Source organism: Bufo bufo, chromosome 5 (genome assembly GCF_905171765.1).
Source record: "Bufo bufo chromosome 5, aBufBuf1.1, whole genome shotgun sequence".
NCBI lineage: Eukaryota > Metazoa > Chordata > Amphibia > Anura > Bufonidae > Bufo > Bufo bufo.
In genome coordinates, this window is record NC_053393.1 from 78,486,790 (window position 1) to 78,513,416 (window position 26,627).

Below are 26,627 nucleotides of genomic sequence, written 5' to 3' on the forward strand. Positions count from 1 at the left end.
ATCATTACAGGCAGGATTACAATAAGATAACTGCAGTAAAGTGATCTGTACAGATCAAGAAGTGGCGCCAATTATTAGACATAGTGGCCAGTGCAAAAACAGCAGGATTTTTTGGCTTTAGTTTAAATAGAAAAAGTGACATGGTCCCTTGGATGATGAAATTGGCTTGAGTTGTTCATTTACTAGGACAGAACCAATACAAATGTTCTCATCCTAGAATAAAAACTTTCTAGTCCATATATAATGTATATGATATTTGCCTTTCAGATACCTTCACATACTACAGTCATTATGATTGGCAGACACATTTTGACAGACATTAAATCAGGTTTCTGGCAGATGAGACAGATTTCAACTGGATGATTTGGCAATCAACAAACATCAATTTAGATTAATGGGGTTGGTCCATCTCATGCATTGGGGGCATTTCGCTAGGATAAGCCACCAAAGTCTGATAGGTGCAGGTCTCAGAAATAATCTTTAAAGGGTTTCTGTCACCCCACAAAACTCTTTTTTTTTTTTTTTTGGATAGTTACATTCCTTATAGCGCGATACAGGAGAATATAATAGTCTTACTTACTTTCATGCGGCCGATTCTTTAGAAAACGAAGTTTTATAATATGTAAATCAGGGCTCTACCAGCAAGTAGGGCGTCTACTTGCTGGTAGCCGCAGCAGAAAACCGCCCCCTCGCCGTGTTGATTGACAGGGCCAGCCGTGATCTCCTCCTCCGGCCGGCCCTGTCAGTATTTCAAAAATCGCGCGCCTCTGGTCATTCGGCGCAGGCGCTGTGAGATGAGAAGGCTCGTCTCCTCAGCACTCCCTCAGTGCGCCTGCGCCGATGACGTCTTCTCTTTCGGTGATGTCATCGGCGCAGGCGCACTGAGGGAGTGCTGAGGAGACGAGCCTCCTCATCTCACAGCGCCTGCGCCGAATGACCAAAGGCGCGCGATTTTTGAAATACTGACAGGGCCGGCTGGAGGAGGAGATCACGGCTGGCCCTGTCAATCAACACGGCGAGGGGGCGGTTTTTTTGCTGCGGCTACCAGCAAGTAGACGCCCTACTTGCTGGTAGAGCCCTGATTTACATATTATAAAACTTCGTTTTCTAAAGAATCGGCCGCATGAAAGTAAGTAAGACTATTATATTCTCCTATATCGAGCTATAAGGAATATAACTATCCAAAAAAAAAATAATGAGTTTTGTGGGGTGACAGAAACCCTTTAATTCTATCTGTGGAGGCTGCAAGCTGCTGTGGAGGTCACTGTTAAAGGGGAGGACACTGTGGAGGTTACTGTTAAGGGGGCAGGGGCCACTATTAAAGGGGCAACTGCTGTGGAGGTCACTGTAAAGGCAGCAGGGTACTGTGAGGTCACTGTTAAGTGGGCGGGCCCCTGAGGGGGTCACGGTCAAGGGAGTGGGGTACAGTGAAACTCACTGTTAAAGGGGCGGACTACTGTGAAGGTCAAAGTTAAGGGGATGGGCATCTGTGGATGTCCCATTTTAAAGTGGCAGGGCACTGTGGGGGGGGGGTCAGTGTTAAGGGGTGGGGGACTGTGGAGTTCACTGTTAAAGGGGCGGGAGCTGTAGAGGTCACTGTTATAGGGAATACTGACACACAAACATTAAATGAAATAGGTGAAATATATCCGTGCGAAGCCAGGTCCTTCTGCTAGTTATAAATTCATTCCCAAATACCTTTTATTACTTATAATGGCTTGTTTTGTCTAGGGAGCAATGATTAGGAGAAACAAAATGGCAGCAGTCCTATTAGTCTACACAAAACCTGTCCTAATCACACAGCAGGACAAGTTACTTTACAACACTTAGCTAAAAAGCTGCCTCATCCTCCTATCTGCTCTGCGTGTCAGAGAATATGATCCTGAATACAGTTTATGTGATATTTAGCTGAATCTTTGTGGGAATAGAGTTTATCAGGAGACATGAAGTAGAGAGAGGAGGACAGGACAGACTGTGGTAATGGAGAATGCAGACAAGTGATGCTGCTTATTAGCCACATCTGCTCATGAACTCCATTCCTACAGAGATTCAGCTGTATTCAGTATCATAATCCCTGACAGGTAGAGCAGAGAGGAGGATGAGGAAGCTCTTTACCTCAGTGTTGTGAAGCAACTTGTCCTGCTGTTAGGACAGGTTTTGTGTTTACTAATAGGATGGCGGCCATTTTGTTTCTCCTAATGATTGCTCCTAGACAAAACGATCCATTATAACTAATGTAAGGTATTTGGGAATATATTTAAAATAAAGTAATATTTAAGTATTTTCATTTTCTTAAATTCCCACAGAACCCCTTTAACTCCTTAGGGACCCATGACGTACCGGTACGGCATGGATCCCGAGTCCTTAAGGACCGATGATGTACTGGTACGTCATCTATAGTTCCGATCAGCGCCGCCCGGCGGGCGGTTATTGGAACTAGGTGCCTGCTCAAATCATTGAACAGGCACCACGGCTAAATGACCGCGGGGGGGTCTGTGACCCCCCCATGTCCGCAGGTCAATTCAGACCTGCGGTTTGCGGCTTTTTATTGTGCGGGCGGGGGTAGTCTGCGGTGCCATCGGGTCCCCATGGGGCTGTGGGGGGGACCCGATAGCATTGAAGGCAGTGTGATGCCTAACGAAGGCATCGCGCTGCCTTCCGGTGACGAGCCTGTGAGATCCAGCCCCCTGGATCTCACAGGCCGGAAGCTGTATTAGTAATACACACAGTATTACTCATACAGCCAATACATTCCAATACAGAAGTATTGGAATGAATTGTAAAGGATGAGACCCCCAAAAGTTCAAGTCCCAAAGTGGGACAAAAAATAAAGTGAAAAAAAAAGTTCAAAAAATAAAGTTTTCCCCAAAAAAAATTTAAAGTTTCAAGTAAAAATAACCAAAAACGTCATTTTCCCCAATTAATGTAAAAAAAAATTGGTAAAAAATAGGGGGAATTTTTTTTTTATACATATTAGGTATCGCCGCGTCCGTATCGACTGGCTCTATAAAAATATCACATGACCTAACCCCTCAGATGAACACCATAAAAAATGTTAAATAAAAACTGTGCTAAATAAACAATTTTTTGTCACCTTACATCACAAAAAGTATAATAGCAAGCGATCGAAAATTCACACGCACCCCAAAATAGTGTCAATAAAACTGTCATCTCATCCCGCAAAAATCAAACCCTACCCAAGGTAATCGCCCAAAAGCTGAAAAAATTATGGCTCTCAGACTATGGAAACACTAATCCAGGATTTTTTTTGCTTCAAAAAAGAAATCATTGTATAAAACTTACATAAATAAAAAAAAGTATACATATTAGGTATCGCCGCATCCATGACAACCTGGTCTATAAAAATATCACATGATCTAACCTGTCAGATGAATGTTGTAAATAACAAAAAATAAAAACTGTGCCAAAACAGCTATTTCTTGTTATCTTGCCTCACAAAAAGTGTAATATATAGCAACCAAAAATCATATGTACCCTAAACTAGTACCAACAATACTGCCACCCTATCCCGTAGTTTCTAAAATGGGGCCATTTTTTTTGGAGTTTCTACTCTAGGGGTGCATCAGGGGAGCTTCAAATGGGACATGGTGTCAAAAAAAACTGTCCAGCAAAATCTGCCTTCCAAAAACCGTATGGCATTCCTTTCCTTCTGCTCCCTGCCGTGTGCCGATACAGCTGTTTACGACCACATATGGGGTGTTTCTGTAAACTACAGAATCAGGGCCATAAATATTGAGTTTTGTTTGGCTGTTAACCCTTGCTTTGTTACTGGGAAAAATGGAATAAAATGGAAAATTTGGCAAAAAATTGAAGTTCTGAAATTTCATCTCCATTTGCCAATAACTCTTGTGGAACACCTAAAGGGTTAACGACGTTTGTAAAATCTGTTTTGAATACCTTGAGGGTGTAGTTTCTAAGATGGGGTCACTTTTATGGAGTTTCTACTCTAGGGTTGCATCAGGGGGGCTTCAAATGGGACATGGTGTCAAAAAAAACAGTCCAGCAAAATCTGCCTTCCAAAAACCTATGGCATTCCTTTCCTTCTGCGCCCTGCCGTGTGCCCGTACAGTAGTTTACGACCACATATGGGGTGTTTCTGTAAACTACAGAATCAGGGCCATAAATATTGAGTTTGGTTTGGCTGTTAACCCTTGCTTTGTAACTGGAAATTATTTCTATTATGTAAGCCTCGCAAAGTGACTTCAGACCTGAACTGGTCCCTAAAAATTGGGTTTTTGAAAATTTCTGAAAAATTTGCTTCTAAACTTCTAAGCCTTGTAATATCCCCCAAAAATTAAATATAATTCCCGAAAATGATCCAAACATGAAGTAGACATAGGGGGAATGTAAAGTAATAACTATTTTTGCAGCTACTACTATGTATTATAGAAGTAGAGAAATTGAAACTTGGAAATTTGCAATTTTTTTTTACAAATTTTGGGTAAATTTGGTATTTTTTTATAAATAAAAATGATTTTTTTTTACTTAATTTTACCAGCGTCATGAAGTACAATATGTGACGAAAAAACAATCTCAGAATGGCCTGGATAAGTCAAAGCGTTTTAAAGTTATCAGCACTTAAAGTGACACTGGTCAGATTTGCAAAAAATGGCCAAGTCTGTAAGGTGAAAGCCGAGTCCTTAAGGGGTTAAAAATGCCTTAAAAAAAAGGAAAAATTGCCCCACAAAAGAAAAAAAAAAAAAAGAAAAAAAGACCCCAAGCAGCTATATCGACAGAAAAATGGATCCTGGAAGGCAGGGAAGACAAAACAAAATTGTACAAAATTAAATCTGGCTTCCGTGTGAAGGGATTAATTATGCAAGCTAAAAAAAAAGGTTCTCTTACAGAATTATAAAACCGTATCCTGTAATTCACATACAGAACTGCATAAGTATATTAAGAAAACATGTTCACATTTTAGAAAATGAGAGTTATAATCTGTTCTCCCTCCCGGCATCTTTTACATATTTAGAAATGAGACAAAAAACAGAACAAAAGTTTGAGCTAAATGGGGGTGAAAATTAACACAAGAGGGAAAGAAAAGGAAAACCTATGAGCTGCACATGGTGTTGACACAGGCTGGCTCCTTTCATGTTTTTAATGCTGTCAGTTATCTGAAGGCTCAGCATGCGTGAATATTGGGTGGCCAGAAGACGGACAAAAAGAAAATAGACTGGGATGTATTTACCTTCTGTAACCATTCAATGATCATATCATATCATGTAGCATAAATTTTGAAAGCCTAGTTCAGGGATCAGCAACATCCGGCACTCCAGCTGTTGTGAAACTACAATTCCCAGCATGCTCCACTCATTTCTATGAGAGTTCTGAGAAGAGCAGAGCAAGTATGCATGCTGGGAGTTGTAGTTTCACAACACCTGGAGTGCCGGAGGTTGCCTACCCCTGGCCTAGTTCGTAGCTGTAACAATTTCACTTGTTTTCTTTCCCTTTTTTTTCAATTTTGAAAGTTAAGTTTCACAGTTTTTTAAAGGCAGGAACATTGTTTATGACAGTATGCATATGGTAGGATCCAAATAGTCTAGGTTTTGTTTGTTTAGTAATCTGAAATCATATGTTGTGTGGGAGATACATTTTATTTTTTATTTAAATGTTAACTAAAAACAACAAAGATGACTAAATGTCTATACAACCTTTTTTACCCTGGACAAACCCTTAAGATTGGAGATGAGCCAACAGATTTCAAACTAATCAAATTCGACCCTTATTTTGTAAAATTTTGAGATCCAAATCAAAATTCTTAGTTATTTGAAATATGAAAATATGGAGAGAGAGAGAGAGAGAAATATTAATACAGATTTTTTTTAAAAAAGTGAGAGACAAGTGAGAAAAACATTCCTAGGAGACCTCAGAATGTCATATACAAATTTTTTAGACCAATTGGATCTCTTTTGATTCTGGTAGAAACAATTTGGACATGATTTATATGGTTGACCAATTCAGCTGAATCAAACCCAAATCGAATATTGGGCGATTCGCTCGTCTGTACCTGAGATAAATATTTTCCTTCTGGGGAACTTCTAAAACTACCTCACCTCTATAATAAAAATGAGGCGTAAAAGGCTAATCATCATGGCAATGGTAAACCCACGCTCTAGGTTTCCTTGCTATGACAACCAGCCTGTCCCTGTTATGACTGATCCATGAAGTCCTGGAATTTTTTATTTGTCAAAGTTTTATCGAATAATCTTTTGCTTCATACTACAGTTTATTTGAGAGTATTAAGACATATTGTGATTCTGCAGTGCACATACCCACCTGGCCTTGACCTTTAACACACTTTTAGTGGTATGTGCTTTTTCTCTCTGTGTTTATAGCCCCATGTCCTCTCCATTGTTATGTGTGTGTGTTAATCTGAAGAGGACCTAACCCCCAAAACTGTAAAATGTGTATTTTCACATAAATTATTAACGTTGAACCATATCTCTCTGCTGATGTGATTCAATGGGGGTAATCTTTGTTCGGCTAGCCCACCACTGTTCCTATGTGGAACCTCATCGAGAAGTGACTTGTCACTTCTTGTTGTGGACTTTAAGTGTGAACGGCAATGCAGTTCCTATTGGAAACAATGGGGTGGAGATGTACGGTGGATTTCGTGCGGGAATACACATCTAAACCCACTTGCAATTACGTTAGGGTACATCCACAAGTGATGTTATTGTAGTGAAAAACCTGTGACAAATCAGTGATAAAATCTGCATGAGTTATATTTGCCATGGATTTCACCCTGCGCATTCCAAAGAGTGAAATCCACAGTGGAAATCTGCGGCGTAAATGAACACATTGAGGATTTGGTTTCGAGTCATGCGTCAATTTTTTTCATCAGTTTTTTTTGGAAGAGATCTGATAATCTCACTTTGCTAGCACTGCAATACGCTGCAGATTTACTGTACGTAAAATCGTGATGGAAAATCCACAGAGCATCCGTCACGTTTGGATTTACCCAAAGCCTTCTGTTTTCAAACTCTATGTCCACCTTTGCAACTAACATTTTTTTATAGCTCAAATGCACCTAAAATAAAAAAAAATTTATGCAATTAGTCTTAATTAAAAATCTTCTATCGGACGTTGTTTACAGCTGCTAGGCATGCCTATGTGTCAATGGCAACAGACTACTGCAAATTACTTCTCCTCTGGAGGAAAAAGACTGTCTCTATAATGCCAACTGTTGGAGTTAGCTATCCTGTAAGTCAATGTCTGACCCTTTAATCGGTCCTGCAGCATAGCTAAGAGTATCAGCCAAACCAGAGTCTCCTCCAAAAGGAAGCTACACCATCAGTAGACAGCTGTTTCAGGGTTCTTAACTCTTACCAGTACAAAGCAGTGTAATGTGTGGCTGTTAGAGGCTGCTTTCAGACCAGCAAAGTTGCATACCCCGGACTGGCTGCGCGAGTGTGCAGCAGCTCCCGTCCTGAACTCCCAGCATTGCCGGGGTTGCATAGCATTATGAATGTGTCAGTATAAGGCCTCAGGCACACGAACGTATTTTTTTGCGGTCCGCAAAAACGGGTCCCGTTTTTCCGTGATCCGTGACCGTTTTTTCGTCCGTGGGTCTTCCTTGATTTTTGGAGGATCCACGGACATGAAAAAAAAAGTAGTTTTAGTGTCCGCCTGGCCGTGCGGAGCCAAACGGATCCGTCCTGAATTACAATGCAAGTCAATGGGGACGGATCCGTTTGACGTTGACACAATATGGTGCCATTTCAAACGGATCCGTCCTCTATTGACTTTCAATGTAAAGTCAGGAGTCCCTTTTATACCATCGGATCGGAGTTTTCTCCAATCCGATGGTATATTTTAACTTGAAGCGTCCCCATCACCATGGGAACGCCTCTATGTTAGAATATACTGTCGGATATGAGTTAGATCGTGAAACCTCATTTCCGACAGTATATTCTAACACAGAGGCTTTCCCATGGTGATGGGGACGCTTCTAGTTAGAATATACTACAAACTGTGTACATGACTGCCCCCTGCTGCCTAGCAGCATCCGATCTCTTACAGGGGGCCGTGATCAGCACAATTAACCCCTCAAGTGCCGCACCTGAAGGGGTTAATTGTACTATCATATCCCCCTGATCAGGGCTGCCAGGCAGCAGGGGGCAGACCCCCCCCCCCCCCTCCCCAGTTTGAATATCATTGATGGCCAGTGCGCCCCCCCCCCCTTTCTCCCTCTATTGTAATAATTCGTTGGTGGCACAGTGTGCGCCCCCCCCCCCCCCCCCTTCCCCCCCCTATTGTAATAAATCGTTGGTGGCACAGTGTGCGCCCCCCCCCCCCTTCCTCCCTCTATTGTAATAAATCGTTGGTGGCACAGTGTGCGCCCCCCCCCCTTCCTCCCTCTATTGTAATAAATCGTTGGTGGCACAGTGTGCACCCCCCATCGGCCCCCCCTCCCTCTATAGCATTAACAACATTGGTGGCCAGTGTGCGGCCTCCCATCTCCCCCCCGATCATTGGTGGCAGCGGGTTACTAGCAATAGTACAATAGTAGAAGATTCATACTTACCTGCTGCTGCGATGTTCGTGTCCGGCTGGGAGCTCCTCCTACTGGTAAGTGACAGTTCATTTAGCAATGCGCCGCACAGACCTGAGGCTGTCACTTACCAGTAGGTGGAGCTCCCGGCCGGACACGAACATCGCAGCAGCAGGTAAGTATGAATCTTCTACTATTGTACTGTTGCTAAGTAACCATGGCAACCAGGACTGTAGTAGAGTCCTGGTTGCCATGGTTACCGATCGGAGCCCCAGCGATTAAACTGGGACTCCGATCGGAACTCCGCTGCCACCAATGATGGGGTGGGGGGGGGAGATGGGAGGCCGCACACTGGCCACCAATGTTGTTAATGCTATAGAGGGAGAGGGGGAGGGCACTGTGCCACCAACGAATTATTACAATAGAGGGAGGGAGGGGGGGCGAACACTGTGCCACCAACGAATTATTACAATAGAGGAGGGGGGGGGGCCGCACTGGCCATCAATGATATTCAAACTGGGGAGGGGGGGGGGGGGGGTCTGCCCCCTGCTGCCTGGCAGCCCTGATCTCTTACAGGGGGATATGATAGTACAATTAACCCTTTCAGGTGCCGCACCTGAAGGGGTTAATTGTGCTGATCACGGCCCCCTGTAAGAGATCGGGTGCTGCCAGGCAGCAGGGGCCAGTCTTGTACACAGTTTGTAGTGTATTCTAACTAGAAGCGTCCCCATCACCATGGGAACGCTTCTGTGTTAGAATATACTGTCGGTTCTGAGTTTTCACGAAGTGAAAACTCAGCTTTGAAAAAGCTTTATGCAGACGGATCTTCGGATCCGTCTGTATAAAAACTAACCTACGGCCACGGATCACGGACACGGATGCCAATCTTGTGTGCATCCGTGTTCTTTCACGGACCCATTGACTTGAATGGGTCCGTGAACCGTTGGCCGTGAAAAAAATAGGACAGGTCATATTTTTTTCACGGCCAGGAAACACGGATCACGGATGCGGCTGCAAAACGGTGCATTTTCCGATTTTTCCACGGACCCATTGAAAGTCAATGGGTCCGCGAAAAAAAAACGGAAAACGGCACAACGGCCACGGGTGCACACAACGGTCGTGTGCATGAGGCCTCATACAATACATTCCAGAACTGTAAGGGTTACATATCATCATAAATTAATATAATGCTATGCGACCCCGGCAGTGCTCGAAGGTCAGGACGGGCACTGTCCTATATTCATGCAGCGAGTCCGGAGTGTGCAACTCGCTAGTCTGAAAGTGGCCAGAGGCCTTTGACGTGGTCTTGAGTTGGAACATGGAGTACTGTTTCGCATGGCCTGTAAGACTCACTATGCCGGCTATAAGTGGCGTAACTAAAGTGTTATGGACCCCTGTGCAAACTTTGGATTGTACCCCCCCCCCCATTTTTACAAAGATGCGGCAGATTTTCTTTAGACTAAGGGCTCTTTCACACGAGCGGATGCCGTGCGGGTAATCCGCTGCGTGAAAGAGAGCCAAGCCCCGTTCCGGACAGCAGAGACATGGAGCATTAACATGATTGATAATGCTCCGTGCCTCTCTGTGATCTATTTACTACAAAATCACAGTAAGATAAAGTTGTCATCGTGATTTTGGATTCTGATCTTGCCGTCATACTCCCGTCTATCTGTCCCTTATGTATTAATATCCTTCCAAACGAAGGCTACCAAGAAGTAGGGTAACACATGAGACGCACATGACTGCAGGATCAGACTACACTTTATATTTAGTCACACAGGTCTACAGAGGAGCTATAGACACAAACAGTCGGATATTTTTTTTATTATTAGCCAATCAGCAAAGTTAATTCATTTTTTATTGTATTTGAAGTGGGTCTAAGAAATTGGTTGTAAAAGTGGACAACTGTTAATGTTAGGCCTCATGCACACGACAGTGTTTTTTCACTGTCAGTGATTTGGCTTCAGTGGTCCGTGTCCGATTTTGCTTCAGTTGTGTTTCCTTGTGTCTTCCTTTTTTTTTGTCTGACAGGGGGAAAAAAAAGGAAGGTTAATGAAAAGTGTAATTTTATTGCACCAAGGTCTTGTAAAAAAAAACGGACACGGACACGGATGACATACCAGTTGTGCATCCGTTTTTTTTGACGGACCCATTGTCTTGAATGGGTCCGTCCTCCGTTTTCCACTGACAAGAATAGGACAGGTTATATTTTTTTGACGGACTGGAATCACGGACGCGGAGAAAAAAACGAAGGACTATCAGTTTTTTTCACAGCTCCATAGAAATGAATGGGACCTCCGCTAAACTGTGAAAAATGACGGAACAGACGCGGATGCACACAGCGGTCGTGTGCATGAGGCCTAACATTGCAAAAGTCATACTAAAAAAAGTGTTAATATTTTTCAGTGAATCAGTCCTCCACTTTCAGACTAATCACAAGAGTCAGAGATCCAGCCAACATAGCTTAAGGCTCCATCTATGACCTTGATACATGGAATAATAGAGCTATGAGAATTGCATCCATTTTTAGGAAATATTGTACAATTAGTTAACAAAACTGAAGATTAATAAATCGTTCAAGTTATCATAGTTTTTTTTGGGAGAAAGTTTAAAGCTCTGATCATTATTACGGAATTTTAATATTTCGAGCAGAGTCTAGATATTGGTTCCTTGCAATAAAAGGTATAATTCCAAAAATGGTAGAAATAAAAATAATTTGCCTTTTAAATAGGGCATTCTCAATATTTATTGCATATCTACAGGATCTGTCAGTAATGCTTAATGGGTGCAGCTGCACTGCTTGCTTACTGTAACAGACTTCAATTGAAATGGTTCTATACACTTTATTGTACCGCCATATGTCTCCGATTTCATACAGATACATATGGAGTGTTTTTTTTCTGTTTGAATGCATACAAATCCAATCATGCCATGCTATGTTGGACGTTTCCTACAGAGCTATTCTACCTCAGAAACATCTAGGGGAGAGAATAAAACTCCAAACATGGTGGCAAATGGAGTATCATAGTGGGCACACAGAGTGCCTACAACTAAGTAGCAATGAGCCGCAGGAACTCTGCATGCCTATGTGCATAAGCTCTGCTATGTATATGAGACCTCAAACAAGATACCTCCATGAGTACGGATCACTGTGTATAGATCAAAAACATGTAGGACCTCTGCTGTTCTGTTTTTCTGGTCATAAGACGCTTGAATAAAGATCTCAGTTTTAGTGTTTACTCAATTTCCTTTTAGTCCTTCAGCATTTGTGTGTTTCCTCGACACTACCGTGCATAGTAGCAGATGATGTGCACTGATTCTGCCTTTATATACAATATCTCAATAGCTTCCTTTAATAAGTGGTGTTAAGGCTCATTTATACAGGCAGATCATTGAGCCAATTAAAAGGAACACATTTTCATAGAGCTGTGTTTTTTTGCTGCAGTTATCAGAAATCATGGCAAAAATGCAACACACCAAAGACACAACGTGTAAACACAGCCTAAATGTGAAAGTGACCATGTGCCGGTAAATACTTTTTTAGCATGCTGATCCATTAATTTATGTTGCAAATTGCTTGTCAGCTGCACATCACCTTGTTTAAAGAGGATCTTTCACCGATTCTTACCCTATGAACTAACTATACAGACATGGAGAGTGGCGCCCGGGGATCTCCCTGCACTTACTATTATCCCCGGGCGCCGCTCCGTTCTCCGGCTATGCCCTCCGGTATCTCCGCTCACTAAGTTATAGTAGGCGGAGATTCCAGTCACTAAGTTATGGTAGGTGGAGTCTGCCCTTGTTCTGCTCTAGCGCTGGCCAATCGCAGCGCAGAGCTCACAGCCTGGGAGGTTCTTTTCTCCCAGGCTGTGAGCTCTGCAATGCGATTGGCCAGCGCTACAGAAGAACAAGGGCAGACTCCGCCTACCATAACTTAGGGAACGGAGATACCGGAGGGCATAGCGGGAGAACGGAGCGGCGCCCGGGGATAATAGTAAGTGCAGGGAGATCCCCGGGCGCCGCTCTACATGTCTGTATACTTAGTTCATAGGGTAAGAATCGGTGAAAGGTCCTCTTTAAACACAGGTTTGCTTTTGACAATCGATGAAACTGTATGGGGATGAATGATCATAATAATGATCCTTTATCCCCATATAGGCTTGATGATTGCTGCATGTACATGAAGCTAACCAACGGGCAATGATCCCATTCACGATCGTATCCCTAGTGATATCAGCCGGTGTTCATGAGCTCATACAATATAATATCATCTGGGCTGATCAGGATGCAGTTATGGAAAATCAGGCAATGCTAGAAAACCTACCACAGACAATGGTTTAGAAATTAGTTCCCAGTATCTCAAGATGAGATGTATTAAGCTGAAGACAGTGCTAAGATTTCTAGATTTAAAGAAAACATATAATGAACGCAAAAAAATGTACCGGTATTTCACTTACTGCTAAATGCACCGCATGGTTGACATAATGGTCAGGCTGAAATTTTCCTGCTCAAGACCCTCATCACAATTACTTTAACCTTTCCATTACTTGGCCAAATATCTTTTGAACTCACGAATATACTTGTATTTACTCCAACATGCTGTTAGAAATTTGTATTAGAAGTGACACTGTAAGCTAAGCAGACCTCCACTAACATAGTTGTCATGGTAGGGAATAAGAGCCCTAGTAACCACCCGCACCACTGTCCCTACCTACTTGCATGACCACCCTAAACGGCGGACTACAACTGGACAGCAGTCCCTACTTAACTGAGCGCTGCGGCTTAAAGGGAGACACCGAGGAGAAAACAATAAACGCAGTGAAAAAGAGTAGTACGAAGACAAAACACGAGCAATCAACTCAGGGTCCAAAACGTCAGACGAAAGCATACCCCAATTCAAGCCAAGGTCAAACCACGAGATCACAGCGTGGGTAGTCAGAAACAGAATACAAGATCCAAGAACCAGGAAACGCAATCCAAGAACCAGGAAACGCAATCCAAGACGTCAGCTCATGAGGGCTGCCCAGGGGTCATGTGAGACACCTAGTATCATGTGACCCATGTGAAGTCATCAAGCAGGAAGTGTTGGTGTTTCCAGGGATTGGCCAGTGCTCCTGTACACAGAATACCGGCCTGGTAACCATGGAAACCGGCGGCACAGTCTGTTAACGATCGTGCCTGTCAGCATTCTGGCCATTACAATATTAATGTTATGCTGCATGGATAGTAATCCTTTTTAGTGGGTTTTTTTCACGTGGATTCATACAGTTGTCAGTGATATGTCACTGTTTGGATATCTCCCCAATACCCATATTCCAGAGATAATTTTTGGCCCATTCTTTTAAATATAAAGACAAGTCCTCTTCTATATAATAAGTTGAGGTAAACCATTTGGTAGGTATGATATGGTCCACCATCAAATCTATCATAACCAAATGGAAAGAACATGGCACAGCAGCAAACCTGCCAAGAGACGGCCGCCCACCAAAACCCACGTACCGGGCAAGGAGGGCATTAATCAGAGAGGCAGCACAGAGACCTAAGGTAACCTTGGAGGAGCTGCAGAGTTCCACAGCAGAGACTGGAGTATCTGTACATAGGACGACAATAAGCCGTACGCTCCATGGAGTTGGGCTTTATGGCAGAGTGGCCAGAAGAAAGCCATTGCTTTCAGCAAAAAACAAAAAGGCACGTTGTGAGTTTGTGAAAAGGCATGTGAGAGACTCCCAAAATGTATGGAGGACGGTGCTCTGGTCTGATGAGACTAAAATTTAAAGTTCCAGCCATCAAAGAAAAAGCTATGTCTGGTGCAAACCCAACACATCACATCACCGAAAGAACACCATCCCCACAGTGAAACATGGTGGTGGCAGCATCATGCTGGGGGGATGGCTTTCAGCAGCCAGGACTTGGAAACAGACCAGAGTTGAGGGAAAGATGGATGGTGCTAAATACAGGGATATTCCTGAGCAAAACCTGTACCACTCTGTGCGTGATCTGAGGCTAGGACGGAGGTTCACCTTCCAGCAGGACAATGACCCCAAACACACTGCTAAAGCAACACTTGAGTTGTTTAAGGGGAAACATGTAAATGTGTTGGAATGGCCGAGTCAAAGCCCAGATCTCAATCCAATAGAAAATCTGTGGTCAGACTTAAAGATTGCTGTTCATAAGCGCAAACCATCCAACTTGAAGCAGCTGGAGCAGTTTTGCAAGGAGAAATATGCAAAAATCCCAGTGGTAAGATGTGGCAAGCTCAATGAGACTTATCCAAAGAGACTTGGAGCTGTGATTTCCGCAAAAGGTGGCTCTACAAAGTATTGACTTTAGGGGGGTGAATAGTTATGGGTCACTGTCACTAGTGGAGTACCTCAGGGGTCAGTATTGGGCCCTATTCTCTTCAATATATTTATTAATGATCTTGTAGAAGGCTTGCATAGTAAAATATCAATTTTCGCAGATGACACTAAACTGTGTAAAGTAATTAACACTGAAGAGGACAGTATACTACTACAGAGGGATCTGGATAGATTGGAGGCTTGGGCAGATAAGTGGCAGATGAGGTTTAACACTGACAAATGTAAGGTTATGCACATGGGAAGGAATAATGCAAGTCACCCGTACATACTAAATGGTAAAACACTTGGTAATACTGACATGGAAAAGGATCTAGGAATTTTAATAAACAGCAAACTAAGCTGCAAAAAACAGTGTCAGGCAGCTGCTGCCAAGGCCAATAAGATAATGGGTTGCATCAAAAGGGACATAGATGCCCGTGATAAGAACATAGTCCTACCACTTTACAAATCATTAGTCAGACCACACATGGAGTATTGTGTACAGTTCTGGGCTCCAGTGAACAAGGCAGACATAGCAGAGCTGGAGAGGGTCCAGAGGAGGGCAACTAAAGTAATAACTGGAATGGGGCAACTACAGTACCCTGAAAGATTATCAAAATTAGGGTTATTCACGTTAGAAAAAAGACGACTGAGGGGAGATCTAATTACTATGTATAAATATATCAGGGGTCAGTACAAAGATCTCTCCCATCATCTATTTATCCCCAGGACTGTGACGAGGGGACATCCTCTGCGTCTGGAGGAAAGAAGGTTTGTACACAAACATAGAAAAGGATTCTTTACGGTAAGAGCAGTGAGACTATGGAGCTCTCTGCCTGAGGAGGTGGTGATGGTGAGTTCACTAACCGAGTTCAAGAGGGGCCTGGATGTATTTCTGGAGTGTAATAATATTACAGGCTATAGCTACTAGAGAGGGGTCGTTGATCCAGGGAGTTATTCTGATTGCCTGATTGGAGTCGGGAAGGAATTTTTTATTCCCCTAAAGTAAGGAAAATTGGCTTCTACCTCACAGGGTTTTTTTTGCCTTCCTTTGGATCAACTTGCAGGATAACAGGCCGAACTGGATGGACAAATGTCTTTTTTCGGCCTTATGTACTATGTTACATTGACTTTTTCTGTTATTTTGTGCTATTTGTTGTTTGCTTCACAATAAAAAAAAATTAAAAAAAATCTTCAAGGTTGTGAACATGTTCTGTAAATGATGCAAATCCTCAAACAATCCATGTTAATTCCAGGGTGTGAGGCAACAAAATACGAAAAAAGTCAAGTGGGGGGGGGGGATACTTTTGCAAGGCACTGTACATAGCTTATAAGACTTCTTACACCTACTAGGCGCCTTCCACAAGGAGAAATAGTACCTCCTTAGATCCCTGACAAAGGGCTCTGACCCAGTTAAGCAAGTTATCTCTACTCTGCAATGATGAGGAGCAGTCACTCCGAAATGTACTAGCTTACCTAAGATCCTAACTTATGTCTTAAGGCCTGCTTAAAAGGCCAAATAATGACTTATAGGATAGCTACCTTATGTCTGGTGACATTTGAGGTGCTTTTAGATTTTCTTTTTGAAAAGAGAGATAATTTGCATAGCTTTTTTTTTTTTTTTAGAGGAGGATTGTATGCTTACTAGGTGCTCTCACAAGGAGAAATAGCATCCTCCAGATGGGTGCCCATATGTAATGGTTAATTTCATCTGTCATGGCAGTGAATAAGAAAGAGACACTTGTGGCCAGGTTCAACCGAAGATTACAATTGACTTGGCGTGGCTCCCAGCTGCGGGTACACCTTTGTATCTGTTTAACGTCAAGGGACTCAGCAACACATGTTATAAACTACATGGCACAATCATTTTCTCTGTTGGTTTTTCTATCAAAATCCATTTTTAAAATGCTAGAAAGAAGGAAACAAGCCATATTAATGTGAAAAGAAGAGGATTAAGTTTGATTGCTTCAAGCTTTGGATGGAAGACATCCATCTGTAAATCATTACCGATACCAGCAGAGATGGCTGGGCACACTGCTCATTGATTCCTCACCTATTATGCCGTAATGTTGTGTTTTACTCTTCAGGGAATGGGGAGATAAGAAAGATGAGAGCTGATTGTCTTGGTATTTTAATATTAATGATTCTATCCTAATTCAATGCAGCTTTCCAGTAGAAAGTATAGTAGTGATTTATGCAGTATCGGCTTGACATTTCAAAAGTCAACAGGGTAATGTCTTAATACATCTCCTTTTATTAGCATGATACAAACAGTGTCTTAGTGGGGCGATACTAGAATGATTGGAACCAAACAACTCTTTCTCCACTCATTCAATACAAGAAACATATGTAGAATAGAACCGGGTTCATATTGAGATATAGTGCCATATGTCTTGGACACAGACTCCACCCTAAATATAGGATAAAGCTGGCAACTGTTTTGACTTGTTCTCCGCGCCCAGTTTAAGAACTTTTCTACTTAAAACTTAGAGTCCTTTCACATGTTCAGATGATCTGGCAAATTATCAGGAACAAAGCAGACGATTCCGATAATTGACTGATCCATTTACATGCAGCAATCCCTGTACTGGGACATGCAATTGATACAGTCCCCACAAAAAATGATTATTCCTGCATAGTAGGTTGTTGTTTAGACAGCACGATCTGCTTCACGGGAATTACCATTTTCGGTGCTGGCAAAATGACATGATCACCAATGAACGACATCCCTTCGGATCTGCTTTTGATTAATCTATTTTACCTTTATGCTATGATTAAGCACACACCTGTGTGAAACACGTAAACATATGGATTTATAGCATTGCACCTGTTGCCTTTTTTTATGGATTCCTAATACAGTGCCTTGAAAAAGTATTCAGCCCCCTTGAACTTTTCCACACTTTTTCACGTTACACCCACAAACTTAAATGTATTTTATTGAGTTTTTATGTGATAGGCAAACACAAAGTGGTAAGTACCGTAGTTATTAAACATGCCCCCCAACTCCTAATAGTACCGTACATCCTAACCGCTTCAGTACAACGCAGGCAGGCCGGGCGGCAGGCGCGTCACTCACTGACGTCACTTGCCTGCGCCGCCTGCTTCATTCATAAAGTAGGCGGCGCAGGCACGTGACATCAGGGAGTTACGCTGCCGCCCGCCCGGCCTGCCTGCATTCTACTGAAGCGGTTAGGATGTACGGTACTATTAGGAGTGGGGGGGCATGTTTAATAACTATTAATTGAATAAGACATTTTATATTAGTATACCGGAGCGGCGGGGCTATAGTACACTGACTGCACCGCCCCGCCGCTATTGCCGGCCTCCAGCTCCTCCTCCCAGTCCCTCCCCCGCTCGCTCATACATCACAGGTTGCGATGTAAAACTGCCAGCATTCACCCCATAAGACGCATGGGCATTTTTCCCCCATTTTGGGGGGAGAAAAAGTGCGTCATATGGGGCGAAAAAAACTGTAATAATTTCTTTTTATAGATGCTATATTATTTTATTTTTAAAATAAATCATTACCTATAACTCCCAATAAACAACATATAACAATCACACAAACGCTGTATGCCAAAAGCCGGGTATGTGCAAGCCAACAACCTATCCATGAGACAGGTACAGTCAGCATACCTTACAATGGCAGCCTTGTGCACTATGAGACATACAAGATCAGCTCTCTATCCAAAAAGAGAAAGCTAGTCAGTTGTTTGATTTGAGTTGGATGGCTTGGGGGACCTGTGCACCTAGATCATTATCATTAGGGTGACAAAAATTGCAAATGTTTTTTTGGGATGCCAGCTAACTCTTCTCTCACTGCTTAGGAGGGATGCATAAAAATTTTCAGTTTTCTAATAGTTTAAAGACATGCAAATAGTGTTTCAGCTGGAAAACAGGGCAGATTCTGCTTATTTGCATGTCTTTCCCATATGCCCAAGTTTATGCAAATGAGTTTACATGACAAAACAGTATAGAAAGGTTACTGAATATAATGTTAGGACAATTAGTAAACTGAAAAGTTTTATGCAGCCCTCCTAAGCAGTGAGAGAAGAGGTAGCTGGCATATCCCCAAAATTTTTTTTATTTTTGTCACCCTAATTATAATGATCTAGGGGCGCAGGTCCCCCAAGCCATCCAACTCAAACCAAGTAACTTTGAGGCTTGCTGGCTTTCTCCTTTTGAATAGAGAGCTGGTTTTGTATGTCTCATAGTGAACAAGGCTGCCCATGTAAGGTATGCTGACTATACCTATGCCATGGATAGGTTGTTGGCATATAACCTTTGTGTGATTGTTTGTTATATTTTATAGGTAATGAAATTGCGTGTGCAATACATGCATATTACATTGCTGATTTTTGCAATCGCAAATTAGCAAATTTATGGAGAATATTCAGTTACAAATTCACCAAAAATTGAGAATTTTAATATTGCCTATGCCGCTCATCAATAATTTACATAGTGCCATCAGCTATGGTGTAGTCTACTTATATCATCATCCTCCAGCATGTGTAGCTGTGTATGTACTGAGATCCTGTGACCAGGGACGTGCTCAAGTTAAACCACAGTTCTAAATCATGTGCAGACACAATGTTGGTAAGACATCTCAATATGGCGTGTCAAGTCAGATTTCTATGTTTTACAAGGATAGAAAAAATTAGAAATTCCAGAGCGTACTAAAATAGTCCTCAGTCATTTTTATTGTAATCGGAGAAAGAACACAGAAAAAAAAAACAATATATAGATATAGTAAAAGAAAAAACAATTTCCTAATCTAGTATGTAACATCAATTTTCCACTGCCTGGGAACAAACATGTGGGATTCTTATTGACAATCTGGTAGAAATATGTTCGCTTCTCTTAGAAAAACGATAGATTTTACATTTGCTTTCTAGTCTCATGGTGTTGTATTAAATTGCACCAGCTCATTTTTCAATTGCCAAAAGCAATTTCCCAAACACTTTGCCCCACCCTACGCTCGATCTTCTGCCAGGTTACTACAAGGCTGCAGCCAAATTAAGCAGCCCTGAGCAGGAAACATCTCTCCAGCTTTTTCTGCTTTCCATAAGTGGTCAAAAAGACGAAGGAAAAGGTATACACGAGTGAATGCACTTCCTCTTAGAAACCCAATACGAGCATACCTGGGCTAATATGTTGCACCTGACTGGCTATGGTCCACTTGTGTAGTACATTGTCCTTTCCAAATTCTGGCTAATGTATGAGTAGATAGAAGAGGATGTAACTATGAAAGGTTACACTGTTTAGCTCACACTAGGTGGCGCCAATTAGATGCAACCTGTCATTTCTTAGCTATCATAGATACAACGATACTTAAAGGGGTGTTCCAGGATTTTGAGTTAATAAAAAGGTCTCCTATTTAGAACCTTCCACTACAAATAGTATTCTCCTCTAGAGAGTACTGAGCAGGTTAATGCACCAAACAGACAGCTCATCGATGTCAATTGTTATTGGTAATACTTTTATTCACCAGTGGTGGCACTGTGTGGAAAATAATCTTGTTTCCAAAAAAGTTCTGGCGCTCAAGGTAGACAAATAAAAATCCAAGTCTTTATTGTCCACACATAATAAATGGAAAATAAATAAATGCTTACCCATTTTTTATCTGAAAAAAACATATTCATAATATTACTATGATTAACATCTCTTCAGATCGAAATGGTAAGCAAACTGAGGTGTATGTCCATGTATTATGTGTGAATAATAAAGACTTGGATTTTTATTTGTCCACATTGAGAGCCAGAACTTCTATAAGTTTACAGTGGTGCTTCAAAGTTTGTGAACCCTTGAGAATTTTCTAGATTTCAGTTCAAATTTTAGCAAAAACTACATCAGAGTCCAAAATGTAGAATCAAATAAATACGTAAAATACTAAAGGAAAATGATCCGATATCAAGTCTGTGAGTGGCAAAGGTATGTCAACTTTTAGCAGATAATTTGAAGGTGAAATATGAGTCAGGTGTTTTCAATCGATGGGGTGACAATCAGGTGTCAGTGTGCGACCTGTTTTATTTATTTAACTGCTTAAGGGTACTTTCACACTAGCGTTTTTCTTTTCCGGCACTGAGTAAAGTCATAGGGGCTCAATACCGGCAAAGAACTGATCAGCTTCATCCCTATGCATTCTGAATGGAGAGAAATCCGTTGAGGATGCATCAGGATGTCTTCAGTTCAGTCATTGAATGGCGTTTTGGACAGAGAAAATACTGCAGCATGCTGCAGTATTATCTCCGTCCAAAATTCCGGATCAGTTGCCGGAATGCCGGATCCAGCATTAATTTACATTGAAATGTATTAGTGCTGGATCTGGCATTAAAAATACCGCAATGTCTGATCTGTCTTTCTGACCGGTACAAAATGTGAAAGAGACGGATCCATTCTTGCAATGCATTTGTAAGACGGATCCGCATCCGGATTTGTCTACAAATGCTGTCCGTTTGCATGCAAATTCCCGGATCCGGCATAGGATCTCAATAGTGGAGGAAAATGCTTCAGTTTTGTCCCATTCATTGTCAATGGGGACAAAACTGAACTGAAGGGAACAGAGTCACCAAAATGCATTCCGTTCCATTTCATTGCGTTCCCATGATGCACACAAAAACGATGCAAGCAGCGTTTTTGAGTGCGCCCTGGGATGCGGAGCAAGACGGATCCTTCATGACAGAAAAGAAAATTGAATAATCTCTAAAACCATTGTAAGTCAATGGGGGATGGGTCTGTTTTCTTTTGTGTCAGAGATTTTTTTGGCGTCATGGCTATTTTAGAGATAATACAACCGTTCGTAAAGGATGCAGACGGTTGTATTATCATGACGGAAGTGTTTTTGCTGATCCATGATGGATCCAGCAAAAATGCAGATGTGAAAGTAGCCTAAAGACGTTTGTCACATTAGCTAATGTTAATGTTCATGAGTTCACCATCAGGAGGACACTGAAAAACAATGGTGTGCATGGCAGGATTGCAAGTAGATAGACGCTGCTCTCCAAAAAGAACATTGCTGCCCATCAGCAGTTTGCGAAGGATCACGTGGACAAGCCAGAAGGCTACTGGAACAATGTTTTGTGGACAGATGAGACCAAATTAAAACTATTTTGTTTAAATTAGAAGTGTTATATTTAGAGGAACACACTGCATTCCAACATAAAACCTCATCCCATCTGTAAAACACGGTGTTGGTAGTATCATGGTTTGATCCTGTATGGTTGTAACTAAGTACACAAGTCTTTCTATGAAAGAACGGTTAAAGAAGAATAAAGGTAACGTTTTGGAATGGCCATTTTAAAGTCCTAACCTTAATCCAATAGAAATGTAGTGGAAGGACCTAAACTTGAAGCAAGCAGTTCATGAGAGGAAACCCACCAACATAGGATAGTGGAAACTGTTTTGTACAGAGGAATTGGCTAAAATTCCTCCTAGCCGATGTGCAGGACTAATCAAGAACGTTTAGTTGCAGTTATTGCCAATACAAGGGGTTCACAATAGATACTAAAAGCAAGAGTTCACAGACTTTTTCCACTCACAGCCATGTGCTATCGGATCATTTTCCTCTATAGCTAAATGGCCAAGTCCAATATTTTTGACTCGTGTGTTTGATTTGTTGATCTTTATATACTTTTCCGACTTGTGTGAAAATCTGATATAGTTTTAGGTCAGATTTATGTAAAATATAAAAAATTCTAAAGGGTTTGCAAACTCTTATGAACCACTGCACATGTGAGGCTCGCAGCGGTTTTCCAGGCACTGTCCGGTGTACAAGTGCACAAACAAGGTGAACAGACGTTTGTGCCTTTTGTTTCCAGTTGATCACTAGGGGTTACTGTGATCTGCTTGCAATTGAGGACCTTTCTTACAGAAATATATTTTCCAAGACAGATTGACAGTAGATAGGAGATCATAACACGGTATCGAAAATGATCCTGAATACAGCCGATAAAATCTTTAGCGGAATCTCTGTGGTAATGGAGTTAATGAGGAGACATGAAGTACAGAGAGGATGGACTGTGGTAATGTAGACTGCATACAAGTGCTGCTGCTCATTAGCCATATCCCCACCTCCTCTCTGTACTTCATGTCTCCTCATGAACTCCATTCCTACACAGATTCAGCTGAAGATCATATTAAATTGTATTCAGGATCATAATCCCTGACAAGCAGAGAGGAGGATGAGGTGCTCTTTAGCTCAGTGTTGTGAAGTAACTTGTCCTGCTAACTTGTCCTCATGTTTTGTGTGGACTAATAGGATGACGGCCATTTTATTTCCCCTGAAGATTGTTCCCTCGACAAAACGAGCAATTATAGTTAATAAAAGTTATTTAGGAATATATGTATAATAAAGTAATATTTAAGTCTTTTTATATTTTTAATTCCCGGAGAACCCCTTAATGTTATATATTCATTGTTTCAGTAACAATTTGCTTTTCAGAAGACCAGCAATGATGACATCTTCTTTCCAAAAAAAAACAGAAACAGATACAACCGAGTAATGGGTGACCAGCAATTTCAGGAAAATTTCTCACATTAGAAGTAACATGACTTCACTTATTCTTGTCATATATCCCTCACACAGCTGGAAACAACTTTACCTGACTGCATTGCGTTGCAGTGTTTGGCTGGCCCAGATTCTGGAAAAGGTGCAGCTAATGTGGGAATTGAGGTCCAGATAATGAGACAATCTTCCTGGCTTTGGACCACAGGCTGGTGAATCATAAATAGGGAAGTTTTCTGTCCCAGGAGGAAACATATGACTGCACTTTTCTGCTTCCATTTAACCTAAGGTAATCTTTCATGTAGAGTTACAGTAGGTCTTTTTGACATCAGTCAGTGCAGAAAAACCCATCAGCACAAGTCCAATCTAGTAACCTCTACCCACCTACACTGAATAGTAATGGAAAGTTCATTTACTTTGTATTTCAAGCGTGGTTTTATCAGCATCACTTCTACAGACTAATGAAGTAAGGGTATTTCCGAAAACAGAAAGCATAACTGCCCCAGAAAAACATGGCAAACGTGTATTGCAAAAACAGCTTTGCATATGAATTATATCTAAAAGTGCAAAATGGTCACAAATTCAAAAGCTATAACTTTTTGAAAAGCTGAAACTGGAACATGCTCCCACAGGAATTAGAGATGGGTGGAAGTGTGAACAACTTTAAAGGGATTGGCCATCTTTTGGGGGGTTTTGGCAACCACCCCTTTCCTGGGTAGAGCATACTGACCTGCTCACCGCTTCTGGGTCCCAGCTCCTTCGCTCAGGTCCTCTGCAGTCAACATCCAGTTTTATACAGCTGCAGCCATTTTCTGGCAGGAGAAGGGAACTTCCCCCTTTGTATCACGTGACCAATAGACAACGCAAGGGGAGCAGGTCACTGCTGCAGACAGAAATTGGCTGCAGTGGTGTTAAAGCGGAGGTTGACAGCGAGACAGCCGAGGCTGGGAAGAGAAAGAGTCCGTACCAAGCAACGGGGAGAAGGTAAGTATGCGTGCCTTTGCAGGTCTGCCCAGGAAGAAAGTGATCGATATCTTCATAGAGAAACACAATATACAGGGTTAATGGTGCTAATATACAGTAGAATGCTGGTTCAAGGATCTGTCTGATTGCTGGCAGGGATCAGTAAGGAACTGTTTCCACGTTATAGTAAAATGGGTTTCTGCTATCTAGAGTGGTTGTTGCCTTCTTCTGAATCAACGTGGGTTTGTAATTAGTAAATGGTAGAACTTGATGGATTATGTAACTACAACTGAGTCAAAATGTCTGACAAAGACCACATATGTGATACATATGTTTCTGCATGGCAAAAAATTGCATCACCATAAGGCTAAGGCAATAGAGCGACTTTGATCACTGCCACCAAAGGTCGCTATGCAGCACGGGCTGAAATGCACACAATAGAAGTGAATGGGGTCACGTTGCAAGTTGGCGAGGTTCAACAACTGAAAAAATCCAACACTGCTGGACTTTTAGCAATTTTTGAGTTGCAACAACTTGCAGATCGCAACGTGACACTATTCACTTCCATAATAAGGCGTGGCTGCATTGCTACACAACAATTACAGATATGTGAACCAATTTGTTAATCAAATAGAGTTCTTCAGTTCTGAGGTGCTATCCCTGCTGCTACGTAGCTCTGAGTAGTGACAGGTCAATAGGCCAGTATCGAAGTAGCAACATTAAATGCAATGCTACCCGGAAGAGCAGCTTCAATTTCAGCAGCAAAGCCTCCTCACTTGTGCCCCTACTCAGAGCAGCAGCGCAGGTGTTAGACTGACCAGGGCCAGGTGAGATGTCTGGCTCCGTCAACCAAGCGGCAGAGGGGAGCTTCTTCAGCACTAGAGACAGATCTGTAGGGCTGTTTCACATGAGCGAGTTCATTGCGGGAATCACGCTCCTTGTGTGAGCGTAATCCTCCATTCTGGACTTGCAGGAACGCAAGGCGTTATAATGATTTATAATGCTATGTGCCTCGGCTTGGCCTTAGTTCTACAGGATCATAGTGACATAAAGCTGTCATTAGAATCCTGTAGAAGGAAGGTTATGCAGAGGCACATAGCATTACAAATCATGATAACTGCACGCTCCTGCAAGTCCAGAACAGAGGATTCTGCTCACACACGGAGTGTGATTCCTGCAATGGACTCACTCGTGTGAAACAGCCCTTAGAGAACTCTACCTGATAAACAAATCAATTTGTACTAACTGATTCGCTCATCCCTATCTGCAATGCTTGCTGGGGCTAAAGTCCCCATGTAGACCCAGACTAACTGCTGAGTATGTGGATACTGAAACAGAAAGCATCAATTGTCAAAGTATATATTATATCACAATATTATCCATTACGAATATTGTGACAAAACATCCTTAATCTTCTGAAAACTAAGGCAATCATCAACCTCTGCCCACAAGGGAACTTACAAATGTCGATATTTCAAGTATGCACTATGGTAATGTGTACAGTAAAGTGGTGGAAGGCGTGAATATCTCATCCAGATTCCTCAGCTGCACTTGTTTCAGCAAAGCATAGTTTGCTAGAGCTGTTTTCTTTAGATTTTATGGGCTGGATTTTATTTGGACTGAGAGGTAGGATTGGCAGAGGGACCCCCCAGTCCACAACCTTCCAGTAAAGGTTTTTCCACTAGCCCAAGGTGATCTCGGATGAGGCCTGCTAGGATCATCACAGGGGAATAAAGCAGACCCCAGAATGTCCGTCTGGGGTGAATGAAGTCTGGAGAGTTGAACTGTGTGGTCAGAGACTGGAGACTGGCTGATCGTGAGGCTGAGTGAAGCCTAATCTCCCCTGATGTGAACAGGACTCTATAGATGAGACAGGAATCATTTGTGTATTAGGTAGAGCCAAGACGGACAGATATTTATTTTATGTTTTCGTGTTATGAACTGTGGTTTCCCCAAGTGATGTATTAGTTGGATACCATGTGTTAGGCTTTGGACTTTAAAACCCGCTGTCTCTACTGAAGTCTGTCATCGGTGACCCCACAGCGAGTGCAGATCCTAACAGCACAAATGGAGAAATACATATCACATCCAAACACACTGGACGCTGCGAGGAATCCCAAGCACTAGGAATATGACAGGTCACTAGGCAAATGCTCCATAAATTAAGGATTCTATAAGATGAACTACTGGGTGCAAACAAATTTAGGAAATTAACCCCAAAAAAAGCCTATGTGATATCATCAGCCCTGCTCAAAGCACATGATCAAACAAGTCCATATGGCTGAATTTGTGACAGTCGAAAATTCAA

The 26,627-nt window shown here is 42.1% G+C and overlaps 1 protein-coding gene across 5 annotated transcripts in view; it reads right to left on the reverse strand.

The window, feature by feature from the left end:
- The window catches only part of VPS13B (vacuolar protein sorting 13 homolog B), a 1,020,896-nt gene that overhangs the window by 460,850 nt on the left and 533,419 nt on the right, over positions 1-26,627 (reverse strand). The window lies entirely within an intron of this gene.